General features: G+C 48.2%; 1 pseudogene; it reads right to left on the bottom strand.

Annotated features, from left to right (window-relative positions):
- Window positions 1-4,343: 4,343 nt before the first annotated feature.
- On the bottom strand, window positions 4,344-8,427 carry LOC144159281 (uncharacterized; annotated as a pseudogene).
- Window positions 8,428-10,651: the final 2,224 nt, after the last annotated feature.

Here is a 10,651-nt window from a genome sequence, read left to right as displayed (position 1 = left end):
GGACGTCATCTGCTCGCGGAAGTTATGTCTTCGATGTCCGCAAAATGGCGTTCAACACAACGCAACAGTGGCGCCAACATGCCACCGCACGAGGCACATAGCGCTTCGGATGCTTGGGGTCTTAGGGAGGTATGCCATTGGATCATTAATCATACGCATTGAGCCGCTTATATTGTCCCTGTAAAAACATCTTCCATACGGTGAAATTGTGTACAGTACTGTAGCCGACTTTAAGGGCTGGGAAAAATATGTATAATATTTATTACAGCGAAGCTGTAACCTCTCGTTGGTCGGAGAATTTCGTGCCGTAAACAAAAAACTCAAGCAGGACCCAGCATTTCTCGCCCAAGACGCCGAGCGCACGCGTCAGGCCAATCAGGCGTGCCGCAAAGAGCTGAGTATTAGTGTAAAGAAAAAAAAAACCACAAAACAAGCATCGAAACCGCATGATGGGTGATAAGGCGTCGGTGAACAATGGGAACCCCATCCCCCATATGTTCTGGTAAATAAGTTAGGTCTGCAGCTGCTCTCGAAAGGGGAGGGGTTTGACGTCGTTCGAGGGCTAGCGCATGCGTCAGGCTAGGCAAGACCCAGCAGTTCTCGCCAAAGAAGCCGAGCGCATGCGTCAGGACCCAGCATTTACCGCCAGAGAAGTCGAGTGCAAGCGACAATCCCGCCGAGACAACGAGGAACGTTTCATAGTCTCCCCATCGAGATGTGTAATGGTTTACAACAGCTTCGCTGAACATCAACTTTCGCAGGGTGGGACGGCGTCCATTTATTTATTTATTTACTAGCGGTAGTACCCGGCGGTGCCCGGGTGGTCCATTATATTAAGGACAGCAATTGGTATTTGTTAGGCGCCATATTAGGCTACTTCATTGGGAAGTGGTACACACTCGGGAGCCCCTGCCTGCTGTCAGTACATAGGCTCCTACTGCAGGCGCGTCGTGGTAATGTGAAATGACTGGTACTCGTGTTTCACTCCAACTCTCTCTAAACAAATTGCACCAAGATGGCGCGTTTGAGCGAATGAGTCAGTGAGTGAAAAGGTTTTACTGAGCCGGCGAAGTGGGAGTGGTTCACAATTTCAGAAAGTCATGTGATGAGTGGGCAACCTTCGCTCTGGAGGAAGTATTGTCTGGACATCCAGATCGCTGTTAGTCACCAGGTTCTCCCACAGCTCAAGGTTTGGAAAAGTGGATGGAAGAAGGAGGAGCTTGGTTTGCTTTCGCTCTTAATATGATATGAGGTAGACTTCCAGGTTGCAAACACAACTTGAATTCGGCAGGAGATTGTGCTGGGAACACATGATGGAGGCCGGCTGGGTGAGGGGTATTCTTCCTTGTAGGAAGTGCTATCTCAGAAGATATGAACGATGCTCATCGGTACAGTTTTATCATAAGTAACATGGGCTCCCTACGGGAGGCGCGAGGTTGCAATAAGTCCCAGCAGATGCCGAGGGCTAACCTTTACTCTTTTTACTGGTACATCTTCTCTTTTACATTTATGATATAGGACACCTGCTCCTACGGGAGACGCGTAGTTGCCGGAGGTGTCAACAGATGGCGACCGCTAAGCAAACTCGGGAAAACTCAACTGAATTTTACGTCCAAAAGGATGCAGATTAAAAAATCTCGCTGGCCTTCTTATCCGCATGGTAGGACAAAATCCTGAAAGTGGTTTTTGGGCAATTAAATGGGCAGCATTTTCAAGAAAAAACGAATGGGAGATATCAACTGGCTGGGTGGTTATTTACGAAAGTGTAAAAACACAGTGTTTTCCCGAAATCCCGCTTGCCTGTATTGGGAGGGTGTCATTGAAAAATGTATAACAATGTTGAGATACGTGAGTAAGTTGCCTATCTCAACAAAAACCAGTTCGATATCTCAGATGGCGGGCGGTAAAAAAATTAATATCTGAAAAACTATTTTACCGCTTTTCACTCTCTCCATGGTGGAATTTTTTAAATTTTAAGAAATACTGACCTCCAACACCGTAATCAGAATGTGCCCTTGCACTCTGTAGCCGTTTGAAAGAGCAGTTTGGCTAGACGTGTACATAACCTGTCGGGCCTTTTTGGCTCATCAGCCGTGTCATTTGTAAAAAACAATTTGACCCTTTTAGCGGTGTTGCAGAGCGAAATCCTTAAAAACGGTTCTGTGCATTTGTATGAGTAACATATTCTAGCAAAAATCAGTTGGATTACTGAATCGGCGAAAGATTTATTTGAGAATCGTTAGGAACACCGTTTTAGTTCCGGAATGCGGGATCACCTCGCTGGTGTAGGTTAGGGCGAAATCCAAAAACTACTTTTTAGGTACTCTTAGGGGCTACTTATGTCAGCAAAGAGCGCTTCGATATGGGAATGGGTGACCGAGAAAATCATGAATTCGCGAAACCACAATTTCGCCCTTTTCTTCGGTTAGGAGGGCAATTTCTGAAAAACTCGCCTTAGTGAGCACCTACTCAATGACGCAAATAAACTCGTGAAATTTCAAGTCTCTAGGTCTAACAGTTTTGGCTGGGCGTTGATGAGTCAGTCAGTCAGTCAGTCGGGCACTTCTTTTTATAGGTACAGATTTATTTATTTATTTATTTATTTATTTATTTATTTATTTATTTATATTTTTGAGAGAGGGGGGAGGGAGAAAGAGGGAGAGAGGGAGAGAGAACGCCAAGGAAAGCACAGGAAAATATTTTGTTTTTAACAGCGGAGCTGTTTACGCTTGAGTTGCATCCGTGCCTGGCGTCGCTCAAAACTCTACGCAGCAAAGTAGAGAGGGGGAAATGCTAGGCCAAGTTCTATGAGGGAAAGCGACGGGTGTGGGGAGTTTGGTGTGTGGGGAGTGCGCGTCGGGTGTTGGCTCCGTTTAGTGATGACGTAAGCTCTGACATAAGCTCTGACGTTACCCTATGCGCTTGGCGGCGTCAGTGTCCGATCTACCGATAAGATGAGCAGACCTAAGAAAAGCCAAGTTAAAGCTGGGGAAGACCACCACCTCCGCTCTTTCCGCACTCTTCGTATCTCAGTTGCGAAGGTTGCCGAACTTTTTAAAATTAATATTACGATTAGTGGAGTCGATCTTCTTTTATCAAGTTTTTTTTTATTATTTGGGAAAGGATTTATTATTTGGGAAAGACGCAGCAAATGTCGTCGAAGGGCGACAGTCTTCTGCCGCCCCTGCCACGTAAATGCCTCTTTTCTCTTTCCGCCCACAACTCACGCTCTTCCTCTCCCGTTTCGTTCCTCCCACGATAAATACAGTGCTTGCTCAAGTCAATTCAATTTTGCCGCTTTTCACTGCTCGTGCGCCATCGGCGGCAACCTTTTGGTACTGTTGAACTTGGAACACTGCCACAAGGTGGCGCTGCGAACGAGGTGGCGCATGCCGTCACCCCGATTCGATGGGGATGCCTTTAATAGTAATCATCATCATCGTCGTCGTCATCATCATCATCATATGTTGAGGTCAAAACACTTTTTCCAGGGCACATTTTTTATTTCCTGTCGCAAAAAATCAGGCCGTCATGTATTTTTAATTAAAAGAAGAATGCAGTGTCACTTATGTATTGATGTCTTGCCTCAATATGCCTATTTTTTTTCATTTTGTTCATCAATGTTGGCAAAGTGTAAACATTGCCTTCATGTTTAGTAGTTAGGAAATGTTTTGCCTATATTAACGTCTCGTTCAGAACTCCTTTAAGCTTTGGCCGTGCGCCTGTATCGAGGGAGAGACAGACAGACCAAAATTTTCGCGTTTACGTAACCCAAGAAAGACTATCGCCTTTAAAACACACGTCACCCGCCTTCCGATTACATGTCGGATGCCTTATAAATTTGGCGATCTGGGCGACTAAGCTCTCCGCCATGGCTTAGTACACTGTATCTTGCGCTTGAGCGTGGTAACCAGCGCCACTATAACTACTCGGGGTGAAGGAGACCTTTTTAACCCCCGGACCCACTAACTCGCACGAACGCGCGCGCGCGCAACACCCAGCGCCCGTAATCGCAATACCATGACTCCTGCAAAGTAAAATTTCCGCATGTGCACGCTTGCCTATCGTTTGCCCTTTATTGCGAGAAAAAAATCAAGCCAAGTCCGAAATAGGCGTGTAACTTCGATTAGAGCGATGCCTCTTACGCGGGCAACACACACATCTTTTCGTTTTGTCCATGTAAAGCAAGTCTTCTTTGGCGCTAAGGACGACACCCGTGGCCGGTACTAGTCGCAGTAAACGAGCTTCGTTGCAGACATCACTCGTCCATGGGCACGAATGTCCTCACAATAGCAACCCAGTGGGGAAACACGCCGTCCGAGGGTTAAGTCGCAGAAGTAGGCCTATCCCTGCTTCTGAGCAGAGCTGGCAGCCTTATAACCGCGGACTTTGCCCATGATCTTGAACTTTCCCTTGACCTCCTGCAGGAAGCCCGACGGCAGCACCCCACCCGCCGCGGTGGCTCAGTGGCTAAGGCGTCGCTGCTGAGCACGAGGACGCGGGTTCGATTCCCGGCCGTGGCGGCCGCTTTTCTCATGGAGGCGAAAGGCAAAAGCGCCCGTGTGTACGAGATTTCGGCGCACGTTAAAGATCCCCAGGTGGTCAAAGCCCTCCACTACGGCGCACCTCATCGCCTGCGTTGAGTCGGCGCGTTAAAACCTACAATCAATCAATCCGACTGCAGCACCCCGGCGTTGGTGCTCAGGAAGGCGGCGCCCGTTGCCTCGACCCCGGTTGTAGAAGTCCGTCTCCTGGAAGCCCGCTTCCACCCGGACATCCTCGCGTTGCCTGAAGCCACCAGACTCGCGGAAGTGGCCACCCGCTGGCTGAGGGGCGACACCGCCGACGAGGCTGCCTTCGTTGATCGGCAGGATGCCGCCCTTCTTGCCCAGGCTGTTACCCTGACCACGACCGTGAACTTGGCCTCTTCCGCGGCCCAGGCCCTTGCCTTGACCTGGGGCATCTACAAAGAAATTCGTTCACTTTTTGCCGCCATTTTTCAACGCTTCCTGGTAGGGCCGCGCGAATGACCGATGTAAACGGTGTGTGACGTCTTTGGCGTGTATACATCACGAGCGCCGACACCAAGGCGTCCTTCAGCTACGCATCTTCATGTGTATATATGTAACGCGGTCATGTGTACTGTCGCATATGCCATTTGCTACTAGAATCAGTTTTCTAACCAATGCTAGGCCATGAGGGAAAAATACACAAGGCAACACCATATGTCCCATGAAACACAAGTCGTTTTGAAGGCGTGTAGAAACAGTTTGAAACATCTTGAAACGGCTACTTCTACGCGAAGTCTTGTAAATGTATATTAGCAGTAGTGTCAAGTAGTTCGTGTTTCGATGAGAACAACATACTTGGTACTTTACACTAAGAAATGTTATATTTTGTTCCACACAAGATGTGTGGTGTACCTGCATTGCAAGTACTTCGTTAGAATTTCTTTTTAAAATGCGTTCCTTGGGCATGTGCATCGCCCTATACTGGGGCACCAATGCCCCCGACACAGGGGGGGGGGGGGGGGGATAAGTTAGTGTAGCTCTTTAAAAGTTTAATGGGGCAGGCACATGTACGTCCTGTCTAGCTGGAGCAACGCCTAACCCACTTATCGTCTCCTCCTGCTTTGGTGTAAGGTAATTTAGTCACAACTGCTGCATTTCTTTCCCGTTTAAGGGAGCACTTACGTTCTCCACATTCGTTTGAACAGTTTTTCGTACGAATTTCTGAGATATATTCCACGCTAAAGTCAAAACTTATGTTGCAGCAAAGCCTGTGGACGACTGTACCATAGTTATGTCGTGGAAATCCCTGCAAAGCTCGCATCACGAAAATTTCGTTTTCTGGATCCCGTATACGATCCCGAAAACGCAGAGCATTTATTCAGTTAACTAAGCGAAGAACGGAATCTTGAAGCGCTAGGACACAGGGACAAGCGAGTGGGACAACACAAGGCGCTTGTGGGTTCCGTCATGTCATACCAACAGGCCCAAAGCAGCACCCTCGTAAGCGAAGAAGGATGCTCACATGGGCCTTAATAGAGGCCTATGTTTTGGGTCGTCTAGATGGAGCGGCGGTGTTCGAATCCGCCACTGGCGGGAGCGCGAGGCCCCACAGGGAGGCCCGGTGCCAGCCAGGGTTTCGGGGTGGTCGCCCCTCTCGCCCATGCCCTTAGCGCCACGGCCGGGCGTTAAAACAAAACACATGCATAAACAAACCCAATGCATGGTTCGCGGCACCATTTAAGAACACATAAGGTAGCACACTCGACGCCATACTTGAAGCCATAAATACATTATGGACTTCAGCCGTGATACCTGACTGCTGGCGTCACGCGGAAATCCTTGATATCCCGAAGCCCGGCAAAACACCAGACCTTATTTCTCACCTTCGACCAATAATAGCTCTTACATCAACCATTTGTAAGCTGATAGAGCTCATGCATAGCTACACTTCTTACTTGGTGCCTTGAGGGATATTACTGTTATCATCCTGCCCAAAGGGGATTCCGACCACAGCTGGGTGTAGAAAACGGACAGCAGCACTTTTCTGCATATGATCCTGATCGGAGGATGCTCTCGCCGGATTTGAACTGTCCTTGCAATGGATATCAAGAAGGCCTACGACCATGTCAGCCGTGAAGCCGCCCTGCCTAAATGTCCAAACGCCGGACACGGCCGTGCCCGGCCGTGTCCGGCTGTGTTTGTGTGCCAAGTGAAGCGCGTGTTCCATCCTTTATTTTTGATGCCGCACGGGTTTTCTCATTTGATAGGGAGAGTGTTTTTCCTGTCGTAACTGGACCAGAATAATCTTCTATGATACCCAGTGTTCTCGATGTAATTGGACGGTTCGAGAAACAATCACGCCGAAAGATAAATTCTCGCCGAACAAACGCCGCGGCATTCGATTCACCGACACTCGCCTGCGCACGTCATTTTGCTGACTGCTGCTTCGCCGCCTGTGTATTCTTTGAGTTGTTAGGGGAGGAGCATAAGTTCGCTCCTGTAATCTTGCTTTTCCTTTAAGACAACAACTGCGTCGTCTTTGGCTACGTGACATCTGGTGGAGGTGCGGGGTGCGCACACCCTTTATGCTGCCTCACCCTTTGGAAGCCGACAAGCCAGCCCAAGCCGAGCAAGCCGCCGACGTCAAGGTTTACCGGCCGAGTTTGGTCTCCCACCAAGAAAAACCAAAAGTAAGACCGCCGCAACCGACAACATGGTGCATGAAGCCACTCCCCCCTTTGTCCTGCAGCAGTCCCAGGAACCACCATCGTTCCACGGATCTCCCGGTGAAGACCCTCAGGAATGGTTGCAGAGATTCGAACGCGTCCCGATCTTTAACAGGTGGAATGACGAAGAAACTTTTCGGCATGTGTTCTTCTATTTAGAAGATGCGGCTCGAATATTGTTTGAGAACCACGAAAGCTCCCTGACCGACTGGACTATCTTCAAAAGCGAGTTCCTTAAAACATTCGCCACCGTCGTGCGAAACGAACGAGCAGCACTTTTGCTGGAAACGCACACGCAACACTTTAACGAAGGGCTCATGATCTCTGTTGAGGAGATGAAGAGAGTGTTTCGTCGTGCGGACTCGGAAATTACAGAAGAAAAGAAACTAAGGTTTCTGATGCGAGGAGTAAAAGCAAGAGATCTTTGCTTGTCTTGTCCGTAACCCTCCTAAAACGGTGGCCGAATTCGCGCCGCCGTACCACCGTCCACTGTCGCCCGCCAGACCCCATGCAGTCCAAAACTAGACGCCAAAGAAAACAGACGTATGGCGAACCCTCGAAATCGTCCGCTGTGCTACCACTGCGGGGACGCCGACCACATCTACCGTCGCTGCCACTATAAGAGGCTCGGTTTGCGAGGGCTCTCCGTCGACGCACCACACCCCCTACCCGGCCAGCGCCATACTGAAATCGAAGAATACCTGTCCGAGGTCTAGCGCGCTTTAACCGTTTCCCGTCACCCTACCCATACCGGTAACCAAGCCGTCGAAGCAACTCCACGCGTGGGAGATTCCGCAGCCCACGTAGGGGAAACTAAACGCAGCAACTTCTGGAGGTGAAGTTGCTCTACGGCGAAAAACCTGAAATCCTCCAACGATGCAAGGACACACCGAAGACCGCGATTCACAACATGCCCTCAGCTCGACAACCCTATCTAACCCTGACTTGACTCTCGAACACGACGACAGCCACACGGTGCTACACGAACCCGACATGACCGAGCCTGCCGCTGAGACAACGACGACGCATAGTGCCCCACCTTTAACACGCAAAGAACTCTTCTTGGCCGATCCCCCTAAGTGGATATGTTCATTTTTTGGGCCACCACCACCACCACAAGCCGAAATACGACGCCCCAATTAACGCACCCGGAACTTGAGGAAGGCGGCGCCCGACGTCCAGTTGTCCATCGACGGCTTTGATATATTCGCCCTCATAGACACGGGAGACGACTACTCAGTAATGAGCGGATAATCCGCGTCTAACCTGAAGACAGTTACGACCAGATGGGGCGGTCCACACAGAGGAGCGCAGCGCCAATTTTTCGGCGCCCACTCATATCCCTGGAATCGTAAAACTGTGCGCCGCCACACCTTTACCGTAAGGGAAAATTATAAAATTAATCAAAAAGTCCCAGGACCTCCATATTTTGGTATACCACGGCTTATATTTCCACTAAAAAGATGTCTCCTCAGCACTAAATTTGTGCTTAGAGGTGAAGACGACTTTAATTGGCCTTTATTTGTAAGCTGGCTTTTTAACATCGTGTGTCGTGCAGTGAAGAACGTCCGTCTACGGAAGGAGTATGATTATAGAAAACGGCTATGACTCCTGTTTCATTAAAACTATCCAAAAACCGCTAAGACGGCTCTACCATTACGCGGAATTTCATTTACGTTTCAGAGTTACATATATCTTCACAGTGAAGTTGTAAATATTGGGGAATTCCCGTCTGCTGCCAATACACGGACTTCTATGGGAGGGAAACGGACAGCCCATTTTTGTCCGCTCAAATAAAACCCTAGTCCGTCCAGGTTTCATTCAGGTTATTGACTTGGAAGTATGCTCAATCGCAAATTGCAAACAAACGTGTATTGTTTTGTACATTCCTTGGGCTGCTTCCCGGTAAAAGCATGTCGCTCGCGTTGAGGCTCGGCACGACAGCTTCGTTGCTTATCCTTCTTCACAGAGCGGAAGGACACTGAATTTCTTTTAAAGCGAAAACTTCCTTAGTGGGGCCGATGGCGTCCTGTCAAAAAACTAACGCATTTCCCCAGAGACTGGTTGGCCGACCGAAGAGCTCTGATCAAAAAATAAAAGCAGGTCCCAGGGCCTTCATTTTTTTATGTAAGACGGCTCAAAAAAATGTCTTCCCAGCAATGCATTTCTGTTTAGAGGCGACGCCGACTTTTAAGGTATCGATGTAAGCTTGGTTTTTGTAAGCTGGCTTCCCCACATTACCTGTTCTGCCGAGAAGCATGGCCATCAACGAAGGAAGTATGCTTACAGAAAACGGCTGTAACTCTTCTGTTATCAAAAGTATCCCGAAACAAATTACATGAAAATTACCCGCTAAGACGACTGACTCTACATGCGTGTTACCGAGCCTCTATTGTGTTAAAGCGGTCAGTTGAACATCGCGAAAAAGGAACGGTTCTGGATAAGACAATACGTGCATCGGTCATGAAGGAGGAGTACAATATCATAAATCACGTGTCGGTATACATTTAGATTGTTCCTAAATGCGTTTTATAGTGCGCAAAAAACCATCGCTTTCGCTCTTCTCTCAACTGTTTTTACGAAGGGATGCTGGATGTTTTATAATTACCTTTTTGCAATTGATTCTTTTCGTTTTTAGGATGATGTCTAATCGTACAACAAAACTATGTTTGACAGTTCATTCAGGCGAGCTATGTATTTCGGTGGCTGAACCCTGAACGGGGACCGCGAATCAATGCGCCAGACATAACGCTGCCTAAGGTCCTATCAGGTCACAGACCATGTGCATTTCAAGCAGATAATGCTGCTTAAAATGCACAAACGAAAATAAGCGTTCCAGTAAAAAAAAAAAAAAAAGGTTAGTTGTATTAACCAAAATGCCCGACAACTGCATTTATTCACCAAGAAGCTATAGCGCGCACTAGCGAAGCCCCAATATTGTCTGATTGACTGTCTGATTTTGTCTGTATGGTTTTAAACCTTCTGTTGACTGTCTGATTTTTAGCCTTTATAAGCAACCAACCAGTGCTAGTGGCGCGAATACGACGGGGTTTACAGCGAAACAACTATATAGCTACTCTCAGACAGCAGGAGCAGGAATAAGATCTTTGTACTGAAGGGACCGATCAAAGCCTCCGTTCATTTTTTTTTTCGCAGAATACGCCGTAAAATTATTAATTTTTCTACAGTACCACGTACGTGCGCCTTCTCATTGTTAAAATGTGCGGCGCAGAGGACCAGACAGACAAGGAAACATCGGCGAGATACGGAAGTGTGGGTCTTAGTACCACAGAACAAACAGCGGTGCGCTACCTCCGGGTAGACACCTCAGGTAACATATTGACGGAAGGACAAAGTTTCAGAGGTAAACTTGATGACAGTGAAGTTGGGGTTTCTTTTGGCTTTTACATAGAA

This window comes from Haemaphysalis longicornis, unplaced genomic scaffold (genome assembly GCF_048455015.1).
Source record: "Haemaphysalis longicornis isolate Haplotype H1 unplaced genomic scaffold, Haemaphysalis longicornis Haplotype H1 scaffold_1, whole genome shotgun sequence".
In the NCBI taxonomy this organism is placed as follows: domain Eukaryota; kingdom Metazoa; phylum Arthropoda; class Arachnida; order Ixodida; family Ixodidae; genus Haemaphysalis; species Haemaphysalis longicornis.
The sequence above is the reverse complement of the archived record's forward strand: the minus strand, read 5'-3'. Positions and strand labels throughout refer to the sequence as shown.